We start from the raw sequence: 25,447 nt of genomic DNA on the forward strand, positions 1-25,447 counted from the left end.
AGCTGTTTCACCCTTGGCTTCACTGCAAAGCACCCCTAGAAGCTCTCCACATCCCACCTGCCTCCTGAGATGTTGGGGGCTGTCACAGTGCCCACCCAGCCGCCTGTCCTGCCCTGCTGCTGGGCTCAGGATTCACCTCTTGGCAAGGGAAGGGTATTAGGGTATTGGAGAGACAACCAGCATTTGGGAAAGATGTCCCAGGATACCACCAGTATAGCCAGCACATCTGCCCAGCAGGTCTGAGTCATGCCCGTGCCCCTGGATGCCTTTTCTTTGGGACCTGGCACAGAAACCCCTGCACTGGGCTGCTACTCTGAGGCCACGTGAGGCAAAGCCCTCATGCCACACTGTGACTGCATCTTCAGTCAGCTCCCATCCTGTAAGGCATCAGGTTCCTTCACCCTTCATTTTAACAGATCTCATCTACTACACCTGCCCTGCATTTCCTGCACTTGGGCACAATCTGCCAGCGGCAGCCCTGTGCATTAACCCTCTGCTTAAGCTCTGTAAGTATAGGACGGTTTGCTCCTGTGTCCTCCTGGCCCTCCAGCTGTAAATCGTCTTTCCATCATGACTCATCTGATTACTTGCTGCCAGGGGCTCGGGGACTGGTAGCTGGACTAAAGCTGATCCTTCCACCCAGGACACAGAAATTGGTGTTTTGAGACGCTGCATCTGCACCGGGCTGGTGGTAAGCATGTGAAGCCAGCCACTGCTTTCACCAAAAAAAAAATAAAAACAGAAATTGAGTGCTGGTAATCTTTCTATCACTCCCCTGCACCCACCTAGAAGGATCCCCAGGCAGAGGAGGGCAAGACAGACATGGCAAAGGCTGCAGGACCCATCAGGGCTGAGCAAATACCACAGCAGCCAGCTCTGGTGAGCTTTGTCACAGCTCCAACGCTAGCTGGTTACAGCTACCTTGGGCACACAGGCTGTAAGGTGATGCAGCAGGACATGCTTTAGGGGAATTTAGTGAGGGGATGTGATAGGGACGGCATCAGCATGCAGAACTTTTGCTGTCCTTGGCAGACCATTGGACTGAAAGTCACTCATCATGCTATAGGCAACACAGAATTAATTTGGTCGGGCACAAATGACATTTTGTTATCATTACCTGGTGACTCAGCGCTTTATATTTTTCATTTTCTGCCACTGCAAATGAGACAAGAGCCTCTGAAAAAGGGAGGCAGACAGATGTGAGTCCTGTGATAGGGACGATGGAGAAATGTGCCGAAGAGCTGGTACTGCTGGCACGACACGTGAGCCCTGCGACAGCTGGCAGAGGAATGAGTGCAAGTGATGTGAAGCCAAGCCATGTAAATTCATCATGTGCGCAGGGAAATCTCTGCATCTGCCAGCACCAAGTGCGTCAGAGCTCAGGCACAGAGCTGAATCTTACACCCGCTGAAGTCAGTGGTAAGGCTCCCATGCACTAGGACGCATTTCTTAATGCTTTCTGTGTAGGTAAGAGCCAGGATCCCTGCACAAGTCGTTCACTCTCTTACATCATCAGAAAGCAAAGCTCGCTTGGAAAATAAAACACAATGGCTTTCAGCAAGATGTTAAAGCAGCCAGCTCATCGACGCCACACTGCAGAGGTGAGGCTGCGTTTTACATCACTGAAACAACGTGTCGTTACTGGGGAAGAGGAACAGAGCCCAGATTTTCAAATCCAGAGGGGCTCTGCTGCGGTGCCGCTGGCACCCCCTGATGCACAGCACTGCCTGCTAGGCCCACGCCTGCCAGCCCCAGAGCACCCCAAGCGGAAGGGGACAGGTTGTCCTGGTCACTGCGGGGTGCATCACCCACAACAAAAGGTTAGCACAAGTTCTTACCATTGCATCACATCATTTCAGGTAACGTCGGTGGAGGTCTGATGGAAACTCCCACTCCTCCTTTGGGTCAGGACCTATAACTCGCAATGGGTTAAGGGCCAGTTTTATCCCAAGAAGCCTGCCCTCCTCTTGTGCTTTTACAGAACGGGTGTCCCATCAGAACTAGCTTCTTAATCTGTCAAAAGTGATAGCATCCTCATAATAAAACCAACAGCTCTCCTAGATTGCTACAGGCATAATTAAAAGAAACTGACTGACATTTTAATATACGCTGCTCTCGGATCATTAATGGGGTTGCTGAAAAGATTCCTTGGTCTTAAACTATAAAAAGTGAGCTTGTCAAGAGGGAAAGTGTTATGGCCTTAGCCAGCACTTGGACTTCAGTTATGAACTAAAACTAACACAATTCACTGCAGCTTAACTGAGACAATAAGCAGGAAGATTTTGTGCTCCAGTAGGTAAAGAGTTGGAAGCTGAATGGCTCCTACTTGCTTTCTGGAGATAGAGAAGATGAAATCATGATTCCTTCTATCCTGATTGAGACTTAAATTCATTGCTGTTGGTAGAAGCTGTCCCAGGGAATTCAGCAGAGGCATTCAACACTGCAAAAAATCCTGGAGGGACTCAGCAAAGAGGTGTTTACTGTGGATCTCTCTGAGCAACAGGGTGCAAAGTGCCCTCTCCTCTCTCCTTTTCCTTCACATGCACCCCTCTCCTTCAGGAGGGGCAAACATCTCAGGGAGGGAGCTGCATCGAGTGCTTGCAGGGCTCACGTTCCTTCATAGCCCTGCAAGAAGACAGAGCTCAAGCAAGGATAAAAGACAAATGCATCAAACTCACCAGCTTCCCTTACAATTGCTCCACGATGAGTCAAATGTCAAGATTTGGAAAATTTGCCCATCTGGAGATAAATGGATAGACAGATAGTTAATCTGTTTCACTCTGCAGAAGAACTAACCGCTGTTGTTTCCCCACGACAGTTCCCAGTCCCCAGAATACATCTCCACAAGGTACAACAGGGTCGAATTAAAGCATGAAGGCCGTACCCCTGCACCAGCCATGGATCAAGAATATATGGCAGAGCTTATTAATAACTTTATTCCATGTCAAGATAGGTTTCTCAAGACCAGCTACAATAAGTGTGTATTAAATCAATCACAATCAAAACCCAGTCTGCCTTGAAGTGACTTCCAATTAGAAAGCAGTAACATTATTAAAGGGCTCAGACAGCCAAATTAAAGAGCTACACTGCGGAGGAATCATTTCCCAGAGGGCTGATTTTCATCATCCTCAGAAATAAAAGCCTTCAGAAGCTCAGATTCCTCATCAAGAAACACATTATCAAATTAAAAGACTTGCTAACATTATGTCACTATCAAGTTTTCCTTTTTTGGAGACTTTTTTTTTTTCTTCTACCCAACTACCACCAAACTGAACGGGTAAAATCATGAAGCGGTGCCTTCTTCACATCTGAATGCCCACATTTGATCTGAAATCTTGATAAAGCACAGGGCATGGTGACAGGAAAATATTAATTGCAGCTTTGTTGAATGGATTATATTTTTAGCCGGGGAACAAAGAGCTTACTTGATCATTCAAAGAATCAGGAGCCAGTCTGAAATGAAGTGATGAGCTTGGATTAAGGCGACAGATTAGAAAGTGGAGTTTTGCAAACCAATTTCAAAACTACGAGAGCAAAGAGGACATGATCCACTTATCTGCTTACTGATCTGAGCAGTAACCACCTCGGTAACTCCCGGGTGCCTCTGCCATACATTCATAATGAACCAAGGGCAAAAGCAGTACTTTCCCTATGCCTAAGAGGGGAAAATATACACATCATATGCAATATTTGCCTAGCCTGAATGTTTAAATATAAGCCTAGAAAAGCCATAATCTTGTATCTGTATCACAGAGTTCACCAGATATTTGAGACATGTGGTAGAAAAATAATCTCCAAGAGACTACAAGAAAAAAAGCATCCATTATCTTGTCTAGTGGATGTTAGGTGAAGGCCTAGCAGAAGTCAGGAATGTCAGAGTTTTTGTCATATTCTCTGGCAAATGCTATATACATGTATGCACAAATCATCTCTGATCCAAGACACTTACAGTTTACAGTCATGCAATATAAGGCATTTTCTCAATTGGTGGGAGAGCCAAAACAACAACAACCACATTGAAGGAAACCCCCCAGTGTGCATCACTCCTGACCTACAATATTACCTCTCTCACCAACCCGTCCCCACCCCTCACATTCACTTGGCTTCCAGCTCAGCATTTGCTTTCATTCTCCCGCATCCTCAACCCTTTTTTTCACGTTTGTAATTGCAATTAGTTCAACCCCCAAACAAAAGCCACTGAGAAACAAAAGAGTTTTGCTAAAAAGTCCAAAATAAAATGCTTGAACTTTCCCAAGAGAAACTTCATTCAGACAGCTGGCTACATTTGACTAGCAAAGTCTTCTGGCTGACCTGAAGCTGCTTTCCACCCCCCTGCTTTTTTTTTCCTTTTTTTGAGGGGGAGGCGGAGGAAATAACTGGTTGCATAAAAATGATACCCAGAGACATTTCTGCCCCTGTCTCTCCCCTCTGGCATTCCCTTGCACCCACCCCATCTGCCCCTGTGGAGCCAAGGCAGCAGCAGCAGCTGGGGCAGGGCGAGCAGGCGGTCCCTGTACGTGCAAATTCTGTATAGTTGAAAATCAGCTGTCAGGAATCTCGTCCCCATTCACCCATGATGAAATATTTCAAATACAAAATACGTCAGAGCTGATGCCCATTCCTGACAGTACGATTTTCGTTTGAAACATACTTAATGGGGAGCTACCAAACCAGGCATATTTTGAGTCGAAACCGCAGCAGCCACAGAGACCACTGCTACTGCAGCTACAAACATCCGTGCACAGCCTGCCCACATGCAGAGCAGCCCTGGCCTCTGTTACAGGCAAAATACATCAATGGTCCAAACCAGGAAGGAGAAAAGTCTTTCATAAGTTACCATGCAACCTAGGGACGGACTGCACCTGAAAGAAGGGTGTTGATAACTCCGGTTGACATCTTTAACACCTTTTACATCTCCTTTTTGTTCTAGCTTTTGAAACAGCAGCTCGATTGAAATGGCAGAACTGGGAGGGAAAAATGGGGGAAGAGACAGACAATATTAAAAGAGCAATAAACCAGAGCTGAAGAAGTATAGATGAGGCTCTGAACGGCAGCCTTGGCTGCTGTGCAGCCGTGGGTCCAGCTGGCGATGTCTCCCTCACGCTCCAGCCTCTCCATCTCTGTAGGGGAATGGAAATTGCTCTCCACTTCTTTGGGGTGTTCCTCAGCTGTGTCTATTCAGTTGAATCCAAAATGGCTTGACTGAAAGATTGTTCCGTAGCAAAGAAATTTCATATTAAAAAAAAAAAAAATTTCCAAATGGTTTGGCCAATTAACCAGACTTACCCCCATGAGGAGACATAAAGAAGGCATATGCAAGTTTTGTCTTTGTCACCTGCCTTCCCCCCCTTCCCTCCCTCCTTGGAGGCCGTGCAGGAGCCCAGACACGAGGTCACATCTTGCTGCGGCGCTTCTGCAGTTGTGCATAATCCTAACCCTAAATGTTAAACCAGAATGGAAGAAACTGGTCTGCAGGTTCTCACACGGGGCTGCAGGAAACACCTACACTAATTTCGTACGTTGTTGTCAGCAGAATGAACTACACTTGTAGCAGCTGCTGATTTCACGCCTGGCTCTCCAATTTCACAGGCCTGACACGGCAGGGGTGAAGGACAGCCGTGACTCCCAGGCACACAGGCAGCCAGTTTATTCCACGGCTGCCCTGGCCAGTGACTTAGGTGGGCACTGATTTAACTAAGCAGAGCTTTTGGATCCATTGCACAACAGTAAAAAAAAATAATAATATTGTGGACTATATTAGCACTAGTTTATCTATACTGACAGCAAAAAGCAACAAACAAAGTTGGCAAGGCAAGACAGATGATGGTGATATGAATGCCCAGGCAGACAGCACAGCCTTGTGTACTTTGTCTAAGAACTCTTACATTTATGGCTTTATAACTCATGCCAAATTATTTCTCTAGAAGTACCCACCTTTAACATAAAATATACCTTAGAGCACAAAACTCTATCTGCAGGCACAAGGTCAGAAGTGTTTTGTGTGTAGAAATATTTTCAAGCATCACATATGGAATTACCATGCTTCCTATGAACAGCAACCCTGACAACTGCACCTCTTCTGCCTTGCCCTAGGCACCAGGAGTGCTTTATGCTGGAGGTGAGACATCAGATGTGGATGCCACAGCCCCAGCATCTGGTGAGCTATGCACTGAGGCCAACAGATTTGCTGCTTTTCCTTCACATTAAATCTGCATGTAGTCCACCAGCAGCTGCCAGCTATGACAGCTGTTTTTTCCTGTAGCATTTTGCTTGCAGCAGAAGGGACGATCTCTCTCCTGCAGTGACTGGCAACCAGAAGCCCTGATCCCCAGACACGGGCACTGACGCTGCCTCAGTACAGCTGCATGCATGGAGCCCAAGGTCATGGATGTTCTGCTCCTTCTACAGAAGTCAAAACGAATTTGATGAAGTCAAAGGATCCTTCAGCAATGAGAAACAAGCCAGTGTGAGCCAGCACACTTCCTGAAGATGAGAGAAAGTTTGAACCTAGCCCCCCTTGTGAATGCTGCATTTGGTTGTACCTCCCAAGCGCAACACCCTTGCCCAGCTCAGCAAGCCCCTTCTTTCTACCTATGTATTATTTCTTCTTCCTGAAAGGCATCATTACCTTTCTGAGCAACCTTCCCCGGCAGTGGTTTGTCATCTCCAGGTGCTCCCAGCCTGCAGGGGTGTTGCACTGCTGCAACACCAGGAGGGATGTGGAAGGCCAGAAGAGGAGTTCACTCAAGAAGCCCTCACTGCAGAGGCTAGAAAAAGTTTTGGAGATGTAGATGGAGCATGAGAGGGGCAGATGGACAGTATTTCTGCAGCCAGGGAAATAGTTTGGAGTAGAGGGAGCTGGTGCAAATGGCGATTCATTGCTGGGGCATCATACTTTTACAGTAAGACCCCTAATTCACTACTACTTGCCCAGATCACTGAGGCAGACCCGAGAGCCACTCCTCTCAGGGAACAGCACCAGCCAACAAGGTTTTAGCCCCTACTTGTCCCCATCCTCAGGAAAACACTGAGGGCAGCTGACACACATTTCCTCATCACATACAACTCCATGGCTCCCAGCTCTGGCCTGGGACCCTTCTCACCACCAAATTACCTTCCCGTCAGCACTGGGAGAGGGGCAGAAGGATGCAAAGAAGCTAAGGCTAGGACAGGATATGGCCAGCAGCATTCAGAAGGATAAGCTGGTAAAAGAAGCTGTGAACAGCCTGGGTTAAAGTTGAAACCATGTCCTTGAGTACAAAGCAGCTGTGGTTAGGCAAAGTGTGCGTCACAAGCACAGCTGAGAGTTGGGCACCTTCCTTTTCATCACACGCATTATCCTGCTCAGCAGCACCAGGCGTTTACTACAGCTCAGCTTCTCTGCATGGGGGTTGATAAAAGGTGAAATTTTGCAGAGCACCAAGGCTCCAAATAACTGAGCTAAAGCCAGGATTTGAAGGGAACTCTCCAACACCACAGAGCTTTCACCTGGTGAGCATGGTGTGCAATGAGAAGGAAGGATACAGCTCTCTGTAGGCTTCTGCTTGCTGCTCATCACCTCCACACTGGGCTACGCTGAAAGATCTGCTTTCCAAAATGCTCCACAGACATGGAGGGATGACCACTAAAGAGGTGTATACTTTCCCTCTCAAAGTATTCCCCATTTCTCCCAGCTGCTAGTACAGCTGGTGAGAAGACAGGGAGTCCAGCTTTGCTGCAACCCTAAAACGCCCTGCAGCTTGCCCAGCTGATGGAAAGGGGGCAGGAATCTGCACAACTAGATTTGATCAGGTGTCCTTGGCACTGGCATTCGCTGCTGGTCTGAGCTCCCCTTTACAACCAGCAGCAAATGAAATGTGAATTTCATCTGCTGTGAATTTACGCAGCCTGGGTGCCGAGTGGTGGAGCAGCAACTGGAATGGGAGCAGCTGCCCCTCAAATCAATAACGTGCAGAAATGCCATGGCATTTACTGTCATTTCATTGTATCTTTTCTCCATAAGGAGGAAGGATATTGTGCAGCAGGTGTTATATTTGTGGTATGCAGCTAAAGGCTCCTGCAAGGAGCTGACTACTGGCTACAAGATGCTTTTACAGTCAAACCCCGTGAAATAAGAGGCTCGCCTTCCAGTTCAAAGTCACCACTGGATGTAAGGACTTCAATTTCTTCTAAGTCACTGTGGGATTTTGCAGCCTAAGAGCAGAAAAATCAAGTCCTTTTTAGCTTTCTTTTCATCAGTAATAAATATCCTTTTGAATTCACATCAAGTCCCATGAAGCAGCCAGCAGACACAGTGCCTGTTGCTGCTGCAGAACTTTTGTTTCTCCCTTGTCCTCATCTCCTGGTCTGATATTCCGCACCCTTTGACTTTCCTTCCAAATTTCTGGAGGGGTCAGTGAAGGCAAACGTGCTTCTCCAAGGAGCCTTCCCCTGTGCTGCCTCAGCCAACCTGCCTCTGGAAACACTGAACTGAAAAGTTTGATATCTGCATTGCAGAAGATAAACACCTTGGCAAAGCAGGTCAGGCATTACCCAAGGACAAACCTCTGCTTAGAGGGAGGTAGATTCAGACCAGGACCAAGGGGAGGGTAAGTGGAGGAAGACAAAACCACAAAGGTGTTGGAAGTAGGAATAAAGATATTAATTGCAGGATGAATAAGGATAACATTAAAACAGCCTGAACCACAGATACAGGCAAATACATCCATACTGTGGGAGGGCACCAGTATCAGGACTGGCTTTCCAGTCTGATAGTTTTCCTGAAGTGGTAAGGAGCCACTTTAACCAAATGGTGCACTTACAGAGGGCAGACCCACAAGTGCTCCACACAGACCTCTTTGCTTTCAACCCTGATGACTTTTTGCTCACCCAGATGGAAGTGTCCTATCTTATTTTCACCTTTTTGCTAAGCAACACACCACTTCCTAACTTGCTCTTTGAGGTACTTTCAAGAGCCTTCGGGTGGGTGTTGCAGGGTTTTTCTGTACCCGGAATGTCCTTCCCCTTCCACCCCACGCCTCCATCACTCTGCAGCAAGTCACAAAGGGACCCACCAGGGGAACTCATTCCGTACATGACACTGACTCATTCCTGATCATTCAGCAGGTGGTTCAAGACAAAAATAATAACGCACATACTGAAAGAGACATTTCTAACTCCCCTAGCTGCACAGAACACTGGGCTCTAGCAGTGATGATTCGTGGTCCAAGCCTCAAAATTAATAACCACCACCAGAGTTGTTTCAGTCAGCCCAGAACGTTTGTCGTCTCCAAGCCACTTGACACCTGGGGCACTCATTGTACCAAAAGCACAGGCTATGAATAAGCAAAATCAGGCACAGAGAGCTTCCACGTAGCTCACATGCAAGTGAGACAAGGATTGTGACTTAGGAGACACACCTTGTTTAGAGAGAAAATGCAGGTAGAAGATGTTTTCCCCCAGGTTTATGCCATGATAACAAATGGTTGATAACCACTGCCATGCTGTGAAAAACCTTTAATCTCCACTCAGATAAATGAAGCACTAGCAAATACTTAATTATTCAATGGAGTTTAGTAAAAGCAAGGTTATTAATTGAATTAAGTTTTACTAGATGTGCTTATTCCTCAGAAATAAGCACATCTCAGCTAAGCGAGAAGAGGAAGAGAGAGTAATTATTACACAGCCTGCACAGTCACACACATTCATTTATTGTTTCCACTGTGGTTTGGGTTGGCTCCCTAGCATGCTCTGTGTGAAACAGCATGACAGAAATGACTTACCAGCAAGTGATACCTTCTTGCTCTTTTATGAATGATCTCTCTCTCCTTCCTCTTAACCTCTTCACACAGCAGGGAGCCCAGGTTGCTAAATATGCTGCCTGCTGTGGTTTTGCACCGTCTGCTGTCAGCCTTTTTTAATGACATGTTTTTCCACCCAGCAGCACTACCACCCCCCTGTCATTTTGAGTAGCATGGCACACGTCGAGGCACCAGTTGAGGCACAAAGGATGGAGAGCCCCAGCATTAGCTTTTCAGGGGAGGAAAGATCCACTACCCAGCCCTTATGGCCAGCTCCTCACTTCTACGAGTTTTCTGGTTGCAATTTAAGGTCCTGCTGCACTCACAGCTGTACCTAGAAGGACAACTTGGGGCTTGGGACTTCTGGGCAGGTAATGGTCTGTGAAGGAGCAGCCAGCTGCTGACAAGCACCCAGGCCCATTGCTTACAGCACACTACAGGGCAGGCCCCAGTGAAAATGGGCTCCTCGTCAGGCTGTGGGGAGGAGGTGCTGGGGCAATGGCACTGGCATGCACAGGGAAGGTCGTTTGGGGGAAAGGCCATGTAAACTCCATTTTATTTGCTTCAGTGTTTTACAATCCAATGTGCTTCCCATTGACTGAGGGCTGGCCTCCACCCTGCAAGCCATGCCAGGGGACAGCACGCCTGTTTCCAGTGGTGGTCTCCATTACCATCACCACTTATCTCACTGCCTGCCAACATCTGGAGTTTGGGTTACATGAGATTTATGGCTGGCAGTTTCCTTGCTGATGAAAGCCCAGTCCAAGCAAAAGGATTTCAACAAAAGGAGGAGGGTATTTTATCTAAACCCAGAGCCTGATGCACACAGACCCTTTCTCCAGGGCTTGCTTCTCAGCTATGTGCCCTATCTCTTCTTGGAGTCCTGTGTGCAGAGCAGCTGGCTTTTCAAAAGGCATGAGATGCTTTCTGTTCAAATCCACACACAGACTTCATGTGACCTTGACCAACCCTGCAGCTACTGTCCTGAGGGACGTAACCAAAAGGGCATTGCCCAAGCTTACTGCTCTCACTGAAGCTGCATCATTACAGGTGCCTCTGAAGTCATTTGAATTCAACACCACGAGCCCCACGTTCCCTATCTAAATAAGCTTTCCTGCCAAGCTCCTTTTAAGAAGCCAGGGCTACCAGACTTTAATTGCCTTCTTGTTTATGCTTATTCCAGACCGTGCAATGTAACAGATTTTGATGTACTCCGAGTTGTTCTTTATTATCTCTTTTCTGATTAAATGCAGAGGGGAAGAAAAAAAAAAGAAAAAAAGAAAAAAAAAAGTTAGAATGCAAGTAGCCCCATTCTGAGAGCAAAACATATCTGTGCTTTGACTATATTTCATTCCAGTTTTGTGAAAGGCAAAATCTTGCAAAATAACTTTTCAGCACTACAGAGTCAGAAGCAATATGTGCCAAGACAAATTTCCTTCTTATCAGGCTCTTTCCAAAGCAACAGTTCTACTTTTCAAAAAGCCATGAGAAAAATTTGTAGAATTTTCCAGCAATTAAAGTGACAATTGGAAATAAAGCTGTTCAAAAATCTGATTTTTCCATTCTCAAGACAAAGATATTCCCCCTCCTAGCCAAACCAACAAGCTAATAATTTTCTCAGATAAGCCTATTAAAACAGAAATCGATCCCCAGCTAAATGAAGGGTTTACAAAGCCTCAAACTGAGGTTTTATTGGAGACAAATTGATCCTTCTAAAATGTAGTAAACATTCAGTTTCAAGGAAAATAAAAGTAAGTACTTTGGAAGTGTTAAAATGCTTTCAGTTTTCCCATTTCTCTTTTAGAAAGAGAAGCATGAACCATATGATGAATTGATCCAAATACTTGAGCTCCAAATCTTCCTCCTCCTGTTCTCCAGAGACATGGACTGTAGGATGCAAAACAGTCTCAAAAATCTGTGTTGTTCTAGTTGGAAATCTGACCATGATGTCACAAGCTTGTGATTCCTACGATCAGATAATCAGAAGAATCAACTGAGCTCCCTAAAGCTTAATTTAGTGTCAGTACACATGGTATTATCCTGCAGAAACAAAGGGCACTCAGATTTAAAAAAACTCAGCAGCATATTCTCCTGTCAAAGACATCACATTCAGTGGTGCATAAACATCCTGCTAGCATGGATCAGATTTTAGAGTAAGATTGGCTATCCCGCTCCAACGGCAGAGGGAATTTGGCACCTTATTATGAAATAACAGACTGTAATAATCCAGCTGTGATATCAGTTTATGGCATTTACCTCAAGCCTACAAAAAATTCTCAGAATTCACTGACAAACACACCAGTTTTGATCTCTAAAGAGAGATTAGGCTAAAATTCATCCTCAGGCTAGGCAGGTACTCATGATTTGAGTATGAGATAAAACATCCACAATTTCCATGGCACCTCATCCTAGAGGCTGATTTCCCTCTTATCTCTTTGTGACCAACACCCACTTTAAGTCTGTTGAATTTGGCTTCCAGCTACATGCTCTGCATTTTCCTCACCCCTTCCTCCCCAGATACCACCCGTCTCCATTCCCAGACTTCCCCTCCATCTCTGATCTTCTCACGAGGGCTGAGCTTTTGAATTTTGGCATGAAAAGCCATTCTCTCTAAACCAGACCCCAGGTTTGTGGTTCTTGTCCGAAATTTTAACTTTTTTGGTTTTGTTGCTGCTAAACCACATACAGACCCACTAACGCTCCTTCATATGAACCACACACTCATCTCAGCTCTCAAGGCCTCCCCTTTTCATACACAGGAATGACACCAGCAGCCTCCCCCTCCATGTAGAAGGGTTCAGTCCCAGAAACTCATTCACAGACAACCCCCAGAAGATGCCAGGAGGGATGGAGGGTTGCAAGCACCATTTCATTTATTTCAAAATATCTAACCCGAATATCTTACCTGAAGTAGTTTTCTCCTCCTTCCCCAAGAGCATTAACAATTCCTCTGTCTTTAAGGTTTCCTCTTCAACAGGGACTAATGGGATACAAGACTTGACAAAAGCTTTAAGGCACTCTGATGTATATTCCAGTTAATTCAAAGCCAGTTTCACTCCTCCTTGTCATACACAGTTCACAGGCAATGACTTGGCAGTTCCAGATCCTCAGTAGAAAGTACAATGTACTTCTGCTGGGGCCTAGGCAGCAAACGAGGTCCCAGAGTTAGAAAAGGCCCTCATATACCACCTCCCACTAGCACTCAATAGCACAATTGATACAATTTTTATCTTTATTATTACCTTATTTTCAACTCCTGCACATTTTCATGATTTGGTTTTGAACACATTTCATGTTTTACATAGTCAGTCTTGAACCCATTAATATTTACAACCAAGCCAGATGCTGTCAGAAATGCTAACCCCTTGCAGCTTCCATAGAAAAAACTGTATCAAAGAGAGGGAAGGGGAGAAGTAATATGTAGCTTTCATCAAACAAAAGGCAGTGCAAGATCAACACTCATCAGAACCCAGGAAATCCACCAGTGATAGAAACAAGATCCCAGTTTGATGCCCAGCTGGACATCAGCAAACAAAGCCACAAGACCTAAACACCAGGTTTAGTCCTCTCCACCTGCAGGAGTGAATTAAACTTACAGTATATATATTTTTATTATATTTTTGTTATTATTATATATATTGTTATTGTTGTATATTATGATTGTTATTATTATTATTATTAATATTACGTTTAAATCAAGGCTGGATTGTGTAGTAACTACAAACTTGGGACCCTCAGAGAAAGTCTACTAAGGGCTTCAGTTCCAGTTTCTTCAACTCTCATCTCATCAGTTTCTTCAGCTCTCACAGGCGGGATCAAAAGCCTCTGGTTAGTAAGGAGAGCTTTTATAATTATTATTTGTTTCTCTCTATAACAAAACAAACCAAGCAATAACCAATCTCAGGAAAACCTGGCAGATTTGTCAGCTCTAATCCTGAACATACTGGGTTGTCTCCACCCAAGGTGACTTTGGTTTGCTAATAGAACAAGACAGAAGCATTATTGAGCAAGCAAAGCAGAACAAAATCTGTTTGGCAGACATAAACAGTTCATTCACAGTGTGCTCAAATGTGTTAGTTTGGCACACCTGAAAAAAAAAGGAAAGGTTCAGAGTTGGCTGAACATGCCCCAGTAGTTTACACTAAACATCCAAAATACAAGCTCAACAGGTAAAGCCTTTACGGATGTGGTTTTCTCCCCCAGCACTATGAGGCATCGTGCTGTTACATGAGCCATGTGTCCAGTTGCACATAACAGTATCAGGTCTTAAACCTTTAGAAATTATAATGTGAGTAGAAGATGTTTTAGAGTAGAGCCCACACCAGTAGGACCATATTGCCAGGCCTGTTTTCCCTCACTAGACACTAATGGACTTCAGGAAAGAAACATTCCCCATACCCCCGTGCAACAGCCCTCTGGGCCACACAACTTACCTCCCCCCAAAACACTCACCTTCCTCCCACAGCCCATGGGGCCACGACAGCATCCTGATACTTCCAGGTTCCTAACACACTGACCTAGAAATTAAATTAAAATAAAATAAAATAAAATAAAATAAAATAAAATAAAATAAAATAAAATAAAATAAATAAAATAAAATAAAATAAAATAAAATAAAATAGGAAAGTAAAAGAAGTTCTATCACTGCTACTAGTGCAGGAAGCCCAAGTCAATGGTATATTTTTAATTAGACTGCAAAAGCACTGTTCTTGTCCAGCAACACCAGCCAGCACCCCACCTTGCACTGGCATGGCCAGCAATGCAGCTGCTGAACTTTGCTCAGCACAGGCTGTGGGGCAGTGAGTCCTGCAGACTGGCACAATGTTTACTCTGCTTTGCAAAGCTGCTTTCCTGCCACTTAACACGAAAAGGCAAGCACTCAGGCAATCCATCTGAGCCACCGTGGTGCAAGAGGCAGGAACACAGGGGGAGGCAGCAGGTGTCTCTCAAGAGTCCGTAAAATCCCTCACTGGGGACCCCTAATCCTGTCAGAGTCAATTTGTAGTCAATTTTCCACAGTGTTTAAGTACCAAGAGAGAATTGGTTTATCACGGGAAACACTTCCTCTCCAAAGCTGTTTAATTATTTCCGTATCTGTTGGGTAGGCATAAAATGTGTGCAGGAGTGATTTACAGAGAGGGAAGCCAGAGAAAAGAAGAAAGATGCAGAGACCGGGCCAGATCATCTCCTTCATAACGTGTGACTGTTCCTTACAGGTTCTGGGGAATGGTCTGTGCCATCGGGTTTCTCCCGCTATAGAGGGCTGTAGGTTGTAAAGCTGCACTTGGCTGTAACATCAGTATTAATTTCTCTCCCCATTCCTCCATCAAGGAGCGGCACACATGCAAAGAGGAAGTTGAGCCTGACTGCAACATCTCAGACCACGGGAATTAACTTTGCTGCTCTCTCTCCACTGCTGACTTGTTGTGCAAATTTGGCCATTTTACTTGTGGCTTGATTTCCAGAACCAACTGTCCCCAAAAACCAGGTCACTAGCATCTACCAGCAAGTTTTGTGATCTTTAATATGACTGCAAGATCCTTTACACACCATCTCTCATGGCAGTCACGACACTTCAAGTACCGTTGGTAAGACTTTTGTGGTCCCACCAGAAATAGGAACGTACGGATCTCACGGCTGTCATTACAACTGCATGCCCCTTCTCATGTTAACGTTTGGTATGCAATACTGTTCATCACAATAGGATTTGATGAAATTCTTCCAGCTTCAGGCTGAATTTCTTCTCAAAACCAGAAACAGAGAAAAAGAGTCACACCAGAAGAACCAGATGAGTTTCCTAACCACCGGGCTGGTGGCTATGCTGGGTGGTCTCTTGCACTCTTTCATGAAAAGTACTTAAAAGTTCAAGTGTTACAACCAGATGTCATAACTTTGGAGAGTTGAGAAAAGAGTACCTCATTTCCCAACATGCTGTGACTGGTCTTCAAGTTCACCATGAGTCTATGAGAACTTCTGAGGCTCAGCGTTTCCAAAATCACATTTCAGGATTAATACCTAGGGAAAGCCCCAAACTGGACACACACTTGAAAATTTGGGGTAAATAGGCATCCTCTCCATAGCACAGGAGACATCTGGCACAACTTATTTTCTTATAATTCAGCATTACTCCTCATTTTCTTATACAGCACAAACGAATCAAATACGAACAAATGACTTGAAAGCTAGTATAATTTCTTTAAAGAGGCAGTTATAAGATTGTCCAGAGAAGAATGAATATTCTACATGCTAGTATGGTACAATTTGCCCTCTGGTAAATAATTTAGTTATTGAAAATGACAAAGAGTCCTGGGTGGTCTAGCTGCCCCATGGCCTCATGTGGTCAACAGACTCCGTCTTCAGTAAAAACGGCACTAGCTACGACATCCTAGAGGAATTCAAATTTGCACAGAGTGTTTCATAAATGCCCAAACAGTGTTAGAAATGAGCACAAGGCTTGTCTTCACTCTCCAACTTCTCCATTAACATCCACAGTACATTGTTAATCTGGCATTTTATCCTGGCTGGAGGCTGAGGGATATCTGGAATATTATTGACTCCTCCCTGTTCAAAATAAAAATCAGAGGGTCTTGGATACCACCCTGAAACTCACAATGGAATTTCTTTAATGAGTGTAAGTACATAATTTTCTCACTGAAAATTTAATGTACAGCAAACAGGCCACTCTGCATTGAAGAGAAAAAAGGAAACAAAACAAAATCCAAACCACTCAGTGGGAGATACCTCAGAAAAGTACCAGGAGAAAAAAAAAAAAAAAAAAGGCTTTTGCCAGTAATTGATGATTTAGAACATTTTGAATTAAAAGATTAGGGCTGGACATAGATTCACTTCCATCATTATGGAAATCACAAGGAGAATGTGCCTTTTTTAATATCATTATCTTGAATTAGTTAGTGCATCTACTTCAGATTCCTTCAATCACATTTTTCCTCCAATTGAGCTAAAAAACTTTTTTTATTTTTCATATCTCACTTCAGGAACCTTCCTCCTCAGTGGAGCAACATGCCATTCCTTGCTTCTGAAACGAAACAAGCTGTAGTTCTGAAATGTGTCTTTCTCAGTAATGGTGTTATAAATAAGGAGAAATAAACCCTGGGGCAAAAGAAGATATTAGCTGTTCTCATATCTCTACTGGCAGATTAATTGGCTGCACCATGAGCCTGGCTACTTGAATTTGCTATCTGTCACTGCTGTGGCAGGTTACAATTACTTTCTCTTTCCCCCTCTCGCTGTCCCTTTGTCCTAAGCTCTCCCTCCACTTGGGCTCTTGCCATGACCCCTCCTTACCCAAGTCTAATATAACAGCTGAGAGGGACTGACAAAAATCTCTCTTTGCATTGCCCTTTCTCATCTCTGTTACGTATAACATGATACAATGCCATGTGATGTCCAGATGAACCAGTTTTGAGCCCAAAAGACCTTCCTCTAGGAACTTCATTGAAAATTTCTCCACTAAATGACCCAGACAGTCTGCAAAGGTCAGCCCACTCTTCTCCATTTCTCTTAGGGAATCTCACAAAGATTTGTCCTGCTGTAGTGCAGAAATCAGAGCACCCACACCTACCCCCGTGGTATCTCCTCTTCATCCAAGGGCGGATAGAAACACCCCTTTTATTTGTCCTTTTCAAGAGAACCATCCCCATTTAGACTCAAGTGGCTTACAGAGTTGAAAAGAAGCTATGGAATGGGTGAGCCACAGGGCTGAGCAGTGCCTGACACCACTTCCAACCAGAGAGGTGCCCATGCAGCAGGGGAGGTGAGGGGCAGCAGCTCCCTTTGGGGTGAGATGCAGAGGAAGAAGTGACAGGCAGCTCAAGAGGAGATGCTGCCTAGGTCAGTCCGGCAGGATGAGGCTGAGCAGATGTGGGGAAGAAGAGAAAGATGAGCAAAGCAGAGCCATTTTTATTTACAGTGCCCTTTCCCCTTCTGTCAGAGTGTTACCAGGATACTGACTGGTCAAAGGCATGAAAAAAAAGCGGTAATCTGGATAATCAAGGATATGTGAGGAAAGCTGGTGTGACCTGACAAGTGAAACCCACCAGAGGCATTGCCAGATGAATTTATGATGGCAAATGAAGTAGCAATGGCATGGTGTGCCTAGGGGAGGGGATGGAAGGACAATGCTACTGATGCAGGAGGATGAGATGGGAAAGCTGAACAACAGCAATGCAAAGGGGACACTGCCAGAGGGCAATTCAACCATGTAAGAAAGTATGGTCTAACTTCCAAATTTTGTGTCCCCTCCATATGTGGGTTTCATCCACCTGTACTCCTAACTAGAACGGAGCTTGTATTGTTTGAACTTGGAGGTAGCGAGAAGGAGGATTTTAGAGCCGGAGCTGTGCAGCAGCCAAGTTCAGGGTGCTGTTTGCCTGCTGGACCCTGATAACAACAAGCTAAGCCTCTGAAGCACAGCTGCAGTCATCAGCTTGGCTGACATTGTGCTCAAGGTCCATGTGTGCAGCAGGGCTTGTAGCACTGAGATACTTGGTTGGTTTTGTTATCACTGGGAATTTCAGGGCAGGGAAGGTTTTCTGAGAAAAAAAAAAATATATATATATAAAATAAAATAAAATAAAATAAAATAAAATAAAATAAAATAAAATAAAATAAAATAAAATAAAATAAAATAAAATAAAATAAAACAAAACAAAACAAAACAAAATAAAATAAAATAAAATAAAATAAAATAAAATAAAATAAAATAAAATAAAATAAAATAAAATAAAATAAAATAAATTTACATGGCTTTGCTCCCTTGAGATGAAAACAGGAATCTCTGGGAGGAAACAGAGAAGGAGGCTCCAGTTTTGGTTCTCAAGGGGATGCAGGCTTCAGAGGTCCAAGGTGAGCAAACCAGGTTCCCACAACCTTCCTGCAGCCTGAATGCATGCGAAACTGGTTTTGAAGTGGAAGGCTGCAGAGAAAGGGGAAAGAGGCCAGATTAGTATCACTCCACTGAGCCCAGCAGAGACGAGCAGAAGAGGATAGTGCTGTACTCTGTGACCTGTATTTTCAATGTCCTTTTATTTATTAACAGCCTTCCAAAAATAAACTCTCAACTGGCTTTGCTGCAGAGCAGCAACATGGTCCCTCTGAAAACTGCCTGTTTTTGATGGGCCAGTGCAGTGTCCATGATACAAACACACTCCCACCTCCCCCTGGACAGGACATCAGCAGGTCAGTAAGCACCTTGCTGTGGCCCACACCTGAAATCCCCACAGGAGATATCTGGGGAAACTTTTCAAGAATAAGAATCAGTATGATGCCTTGGGTGCTGACTTTAACCCACAGAAGAGAGTCCTTTTGTGGATCAAGTACAGCCTTTACAAGAATGATGTTCCTTGTATAAACACTTGCTGTTTCTATCAAGATAGACTTGCTCAGTGCTTGTCTCTAAGACCCATCAGTCAAGACCTCAGTAGTTACTCTCCGCAGCACAGGAAGAAGGTGTGTTGTGGCTCTGAAAGTGGATCAAGGTCACAACCATCAGTCTGTGCTCTTCTGGGTTTGCTCTCAACCCTGAGTGAAAACGAACAGATCACAAAGGGGTTCACAGAGCTGCAGCCTTACACACAGGCTGACATCCTGGCCAAGCAGACAACAGGAGTGCTGCCAACAAAACTGTATAAAGATTCAGGCACTACATGTGCTGTAAAAAGGTACCATTTACTCAGTTCTCCTTGTTAGTATATATAAGCAGTGGCCTGTTGTCTTTAACTAAGAGCTGCTTCCTTCAGAGTAATGGGATCAACATCTGGTCTATCTCATGGCAGAAGGCAGAAGCCTGACCCCTAACCATGGCAGCAAGTCACTCTAGGCTGTGGCCTTTGCAGGGACAGAAAAGAAGCCTGACGAGGGCCAGTAGAAATTAACTTTGCAGAAATAAGTGATTGTCTAAAGCAATGAAGGGAGGCAGGAAAAAAAATAGCTAGAAAAGTTTGCTGTTTCTCTTTAACCTCTTTCTTTCTTGCAGGTGGCACAACCACTTTGCACCTATGGGAAATGGGAAAGAAATATTGCCTTTTCCAGCAGCTCTGTAGATGTCTACATCAGATGACTCACGGACCTTTTGGCAAGGAATCAAGCTGGGAATGTGTTACTCACTTTTGCTCCTATCCCCAGCTCTCACCCACGTGCTCAAAGACCTCAGCCCCTCCTGGCATGCCGTATGCCATCGGGTGAGTGGTTCCCTTAGGTTGAAACACAAACTATATTTTTAGTCCACTGTGAATGACCTGCAGCCATTTAGTACTTCCCGTGGAGCTCAGGCCCATGCAGGCAAAGAACAGAGCCACCAGAAGACTGCTGCAGTTGTGCTGGGCAGGCAATACACAGTTGTTTGTCTCTTTGAGTCCCAGAGAGTGAACAGTGCCCAAGCACACCTACCAGGTCATTACAACAGCCTAATTTCCTTGGATGTTTCTTGTCTGTGAGGTCACACTGCTATTCGCCTCTGGTGTTGTCTGACTCTGGAACTGAGGAAGGAAGTTACAACACAAAACCCAAACTGGGGGATTTTTTGAAGAACTTGAAGTAGCACATAATAAAAATGCTAATAATATGTCGCAATCCAGTTCTTCAGTCAGATGGTTTCGCACCAAGAGGAAACCAGTGCAGATGCCCTGCAACCTGGTTAGTGTAATATCTGGGCATGAGAGGACATCCAGAAACAAACTGTTCTTCTCTGACTTCCTCAGAGACCAATTAATGCTGAGAGCTCTTTTCTTTGGGACTGAGATGATTTCAATAATTTAAGCAGCATATTACATTTTCATGTTTCCAGTCTTCCCTTTACTAGTCCTTGGTGATGTGAAGTGGAGGGATCAGTGAGAAGAGCAAGCACAAGCCACCGGACAGACCTGATCCCACCTTTTTAAGCAACTCCCTATCCTTGACGTGCTGCTCCCTACTGCAGTAGATGCGATGAGAGACTAGCGACTGGTACGAGTGACCTTCAAAAGGATTAGCCAGAGATGTGTGACTGCCAGTGAATAACTCTATTCATTTATTATCCTTGATGAACAGTAAATCATTCTCTTACGATACTTTCCCATTCATTCGTTGCTTGAGAATGATTAGTAGCAAATAGATCTTAAAAGCTTTTCCAGTGGAGCTGAGCAAAATGTACACAGCGAGAGCCAAAAGCTTTGTCCTATTCACTTGTGGTCAGCTCACATCAATAGAGTTGGCCAAACACTGGAAAAAAATGGAGTGTGAACACACACACAGATGTCCTTTTATCCTCACTGTTATATCTTCTGGTCTCCTGACCATGCTTGTGCTACTACTGGAGACAACATTTGCCCAAATAGATTTTTGTTCTGATGGAGCAATGGCTACTCCCTGAAAAACAGAGCTCCTGTGTAAACTAAGATATTTAGTGGTAAAATAAATAAGTTTCTATGTATAGATATATAGAGAGATACAGAATATAGATAAAATAGAAAATTTTCCTTAACCAGATGGATAGCCAGTGGATGCCAGTGCTTACTTATACACCTATCTGTGAGTAAACACCAACAGAACTGCCATTGCCACACGCCCACAGGTGTAAATACCATACTAGAGTTAGGAAGAAAGATACCAGGACCTTGAACTGAGGTGTGAATCAGTGTCCCATGTCCTGTCCCCAGCCCCCAGCCAAGATACAACGAGATATTCCTGTGTCACGGTCACCAATGTGGTATGAAGGCACCACACTACCAGAGCATGGCTAAACTGGGTGTAGCTTGGCTAAGGGAATCAAGCATCGGTGTGCTCCCAGGTCTGCTGCATGGGGTGCTTCCCTTGCATGTGCACAATCAGTGCTCAAGTCGTTGCTATCTGATCTAGAGCAGAAGCTTGTCTTCACAGAGTAAGAGAACCTATGACTTGGCTGCAGGAAAGGTGACTCTCATGTTAAGGAAACATGTGGCCTAGCAGCTATTCCACCAGATGCAAAACAGGAGATCTTACTTTACCCCTTTCCAATGACCTTGAGCAATCCCATCTCTCTACCCTTTCCCACTCACCTTTTCCATTACTCCTGTTTTATTTTTTAGGTAGTGACTGCTTACAGGCTCATGCCAAAAGGACTTCTCTCTCTGCAGGCATGACTAAATTTTAAATAACAGCAAATGAATTTCTCTTTTCTGCTACACTTCAAAGTCTGCAGAGGCCATGTGTATATGGACACAAGTAGAAAATCAGCGAGGCTATTTGCTTCAGATAATAATGCTGTATTTCACAGCTCTTTTCTACAGAGGCAAAATTGTTGGCGTTTTGCTGATCATATGACTCTTCAGTAGCGAGGCTTCAATATATCATTTGGATGCAACAAAATAATTAACTGTTTCTGAGCACAAAGAGAAAGTCACAAGATTGCAGAGTAATGCAGCTACGTGGAAGAAGAAGAGAGGCTCTCTCTAATCTGACGATTAAACTAGGGCACTGACTGCGGCACTGAATCCCTTTCTGTCTATTCACAGCTGCTCTTGGCCAATAAGAACTGGTATGAAGGAAGCATGGGCTCCAGATTAGCTCATGTTCATATGCAGCTAATAATTACCCTTGGTTTTGACTGTTGCAGGGGACTCCACAGCTTCCTTCCCAATCCACACTCATATTTTCCAACCCTCAAAAATGTCATGAGCCCAGAGAAACAGTGCAAAAGAGTAGGTAGACCTCTCATGTCTTTCATGGGTCAGAGGGATTGCTCTGAGTAACAGCAATTTTCCCAATTTACATTTTTTCTCCATGTAACTTTACCATCCTTCTCTCTTTCCTCCTGAAATTCATGCTGCACAGTTCTTTTCCCAACAGCCATTAAGCTTATAAATCATTCACAACAAGTAGCTACAAGGAATGACTGATGTTTCTTCTTTAAACAAGGGCTTACAATGCTATGACTTCAAATGCAGAGTGGATTCAGGGTTCAGAAGGCTCCACCAGTACCACCAGTGGGGTCCCAAATCACACTTTGCCTTTCCTGCATGGCAGCCCTGAAGGCTGCTGAGCCTCCAAGAAGATTCCTCTCACAAAGACAACCAAGGATAACCATAACTTTTCCTGCTGGGCCCTCCCACACAGCACTAACTAGTAATCCCTGCTGAAAACAAGCAGACTTCGCATGTGAGTAATAACACATTAGTTTGAGAGAAAAAGGAATATTTAGTCATTCAAGTCAGAAGCAGGCGTAGCTTTCTAATTAAGGAGGCAGTTTGTTTTCTTCATACAGTTTCCTGAGCAGACGGATATCTCAGAGACTAACAACTGGTCTTTTCTATGGCTCAACTATGGAAAAGCACAACAAAAATGCATACCAGTCTGGATATTAAAACAAACAAACAAAAAAAAAAGCCAGCTTTATGTGCAAAATAACCACAAATGGTTCGTGATTGATTGATTACACATCATCATATGATAAGCCCAAAGCAAGTAAAGCACACTGATGAATAGACTCACATGAAATGACCTCTATGAAATAACCTACAAGAAATATTTTGTTCCAGATAAGCTTTCTAGACTCTATTAAAAATAAATAAATAAATAAATAAATCATAGTAATATTTAATACCTGGACTGCTAAATGATAAATAATAAATTCACAAAAACTTATTAACTGTTGCAATAAAAAGAAAAAAAGTAAAATAACAATAATAATTTAAAAAAAAAAAAAAAAAAAAAAGATTATTGATCTAAATGAGCCTAATTGTCTGGAGCACAAAAGACTCTTTTGACCCAAAATAACCCAGGGCTGTTAATTCATTGCAAGATCAAAACTTGTACAAGATTATTGCACTCTGGCTATACCAGAAGCTCTGTCCTGGTGTAGGGAGAGTGGTGCCAGCAATTGGTGAGGTCGTGGCTCTAGCTCCAGCCTTTTCTCAGCTGGTTTCCATCTCACTCAGGAGGACCCAAACATGGATAGAGCCATTTCCAAATGGCTGAAGTGAACAGCTCAGTTGGAAAACTGATCCAGTTCAAAACCTGGCAAGGATTTACCACAAACTCGTAGCCCCAAGCCATGTCTGGTTTGCACCAAGACATGCAGGTATACTTCAGCTGGAAACCCACGCACCAGCTGTCTATCATCCTGACTAGGACACTGCATGCTCATTCTTTGCCTCTGTTTTACAATCATTTCAATGGATCATCTACCCCTTTAAAAAAAATAATAAAAAGAAAAGAATATCCTCGGTATCAGCCAAATACTTTCCAATTCAGAGACATCCAACCGCACAGTTTTGAAAGCAGACAACCTTAAGCCAGATACAATCAAGCCTGAAAAGAAACACTAGTGTTTTTTTTAAGCACTGACAGACTCCAGGAATGCTAATACTGAAGCATGAGTGCTCATGGACATATTACACAAGTGAACAAGTATAATCAAAGTATTTTTTTCTCCTGCAACATCTCACATCCTGATATATCAAAGAACTTTACAAGCCAGTGATCTTTCCAGTGCACCTATTGGGTCTGCAAAAACTACACCCCTCTGAGAGATAGAAAAGCTGAGAAATAAAAAGACTATGCTTCTACCTAGCAGAAATCATTTCTTTCAGCTGCTATGAGTGAATATGATATTTTGAGTCTTGAAATGGCAAGTGTGAAGAAACATTCACCAGGTCTCTCATTTTCCACAGATAAGGCAAAACTGCTTCGAACAGCTGAGCTTTATAACACCTTGTAGAAATGATGGCACTTCCATAAAACACATTTGCAGGATTAGGCATTTCAAGCAGAGGTACCTTTTTTTCTTTCCTTGGAAAAAAAAAAAAAAAAAAGCTCCCTCTGATGGTTTTTTCATTGTTTATGTTGGAGTCAGAGTAACTATTTTCGCATTTTCACAGGTGCTCAAACAGCAAATACCTCCCTTGACTCTTCCACATTTTGAAAATCTCAGTAATAATTATAAATGATAGGATGAAAAAAAAGAGACCAATTTTTCTTCCACTAGCCAGCACAAGTGTCTAAGACACCTATGTGTGACACACAGTCCCAGCTGCAAATGAGCAGTTAGACCTTGAAGGCCTCTAGCCTGTGAAACTCATTTGGTATGTCCACCTTCCTGCCACATCACCAGCTCCCTCCTTCGTACCCAGACAACAAACGTCCACCCGCATCCCTTTAAAAACAGTGAGAAGGGGATCAGTTAACACATGAAAATTTTGATGATTGGTATAAATTCATCCATATCTAGCAGCTGCTCATAGAAAGCACAGTGGTGTCAAAGAAACGAGTGCTTTCAGGGGATCTCTGTTCATGTCGGATCACCCAGACTGTGCTGAGATGAACATCTACGTTTCTGCAGGTCAGTATTAGAGTAAAACTCATTGTTACAGAAAGCCTTATCTACCATAATATGGTGGAAGCTCCTTGGAGTTTCTTTACGTTGTACTTTTGATCAGACCAGTCTGCCAGTGCATTCTCCCCATTCTTGTAATGAAAGAGAACAATACCATTATCTTCCAGTAATCATGATGATTTGGTAACAGTAGGTTGTGGTGGCTCAGTGTGATGGAAAGTCCCTCTGGAAATCTTGTGTGACCTCCCATACTTGTTTTGTAAAGAACATTGACACCGTTCACCTCCATTGACACTGATCACTTGATACAGTGACATTTTCCCCAGACAGGGCAGTTAGAAAGAAAGCAAGCATCCAGAAA

At 43.9% G+C, this 25,447-nt stretch overlaps 1 long non-coding RNA gene across 5 annotated transcripts in view; it reads right to left on the bottom strand.

The window, feature by feature from the left end:
* Positions 1-25,447, bottom strand: part of LOC137853566 (uncharacterized) — a 176,561-nt gene that overhangs the window by 6,901 nt on the left and 144,213 nt on the right. For 2 of the 5 annotated variants that reach the window (XR_011094576.1, XR_011094578.1), the window contains exons 5-7: positions 14,232-14,296; positions 13,022-13,165; positions 12,685-12,919 (exon numbers count right to left, since the gene is read on the bottom strand). This is a non-coding gene — a long non-coding RNA (uncharacterized lncRNA). Of the gene's footprint in view, positions 1-2,394; positions 2,626-10,114; positions 11,746-12,684; positions 12,920-13,021; positions 13,166-14,231; positions 14,297-15,329; positions 16,341-25,447 lie in introns of those variants that run through there. The other 3 variants (XR_011094577.1, XR_011094580.1, XR_011094579.1) reach the window with 3 other exon arrangements.

Source organism: Anas acuta, chromosome 3 (genome assembly GCF_963932015.1).
Source record: "Anas acuta chromosome 3, bAnaAcu1.1, whole genome shotgun sequence".
Lineage (NCBI taxonomy): Eukaryota > Metazoa > Chordata > Aves > Anseriformes > Anatidae > Anas > Anas acuta.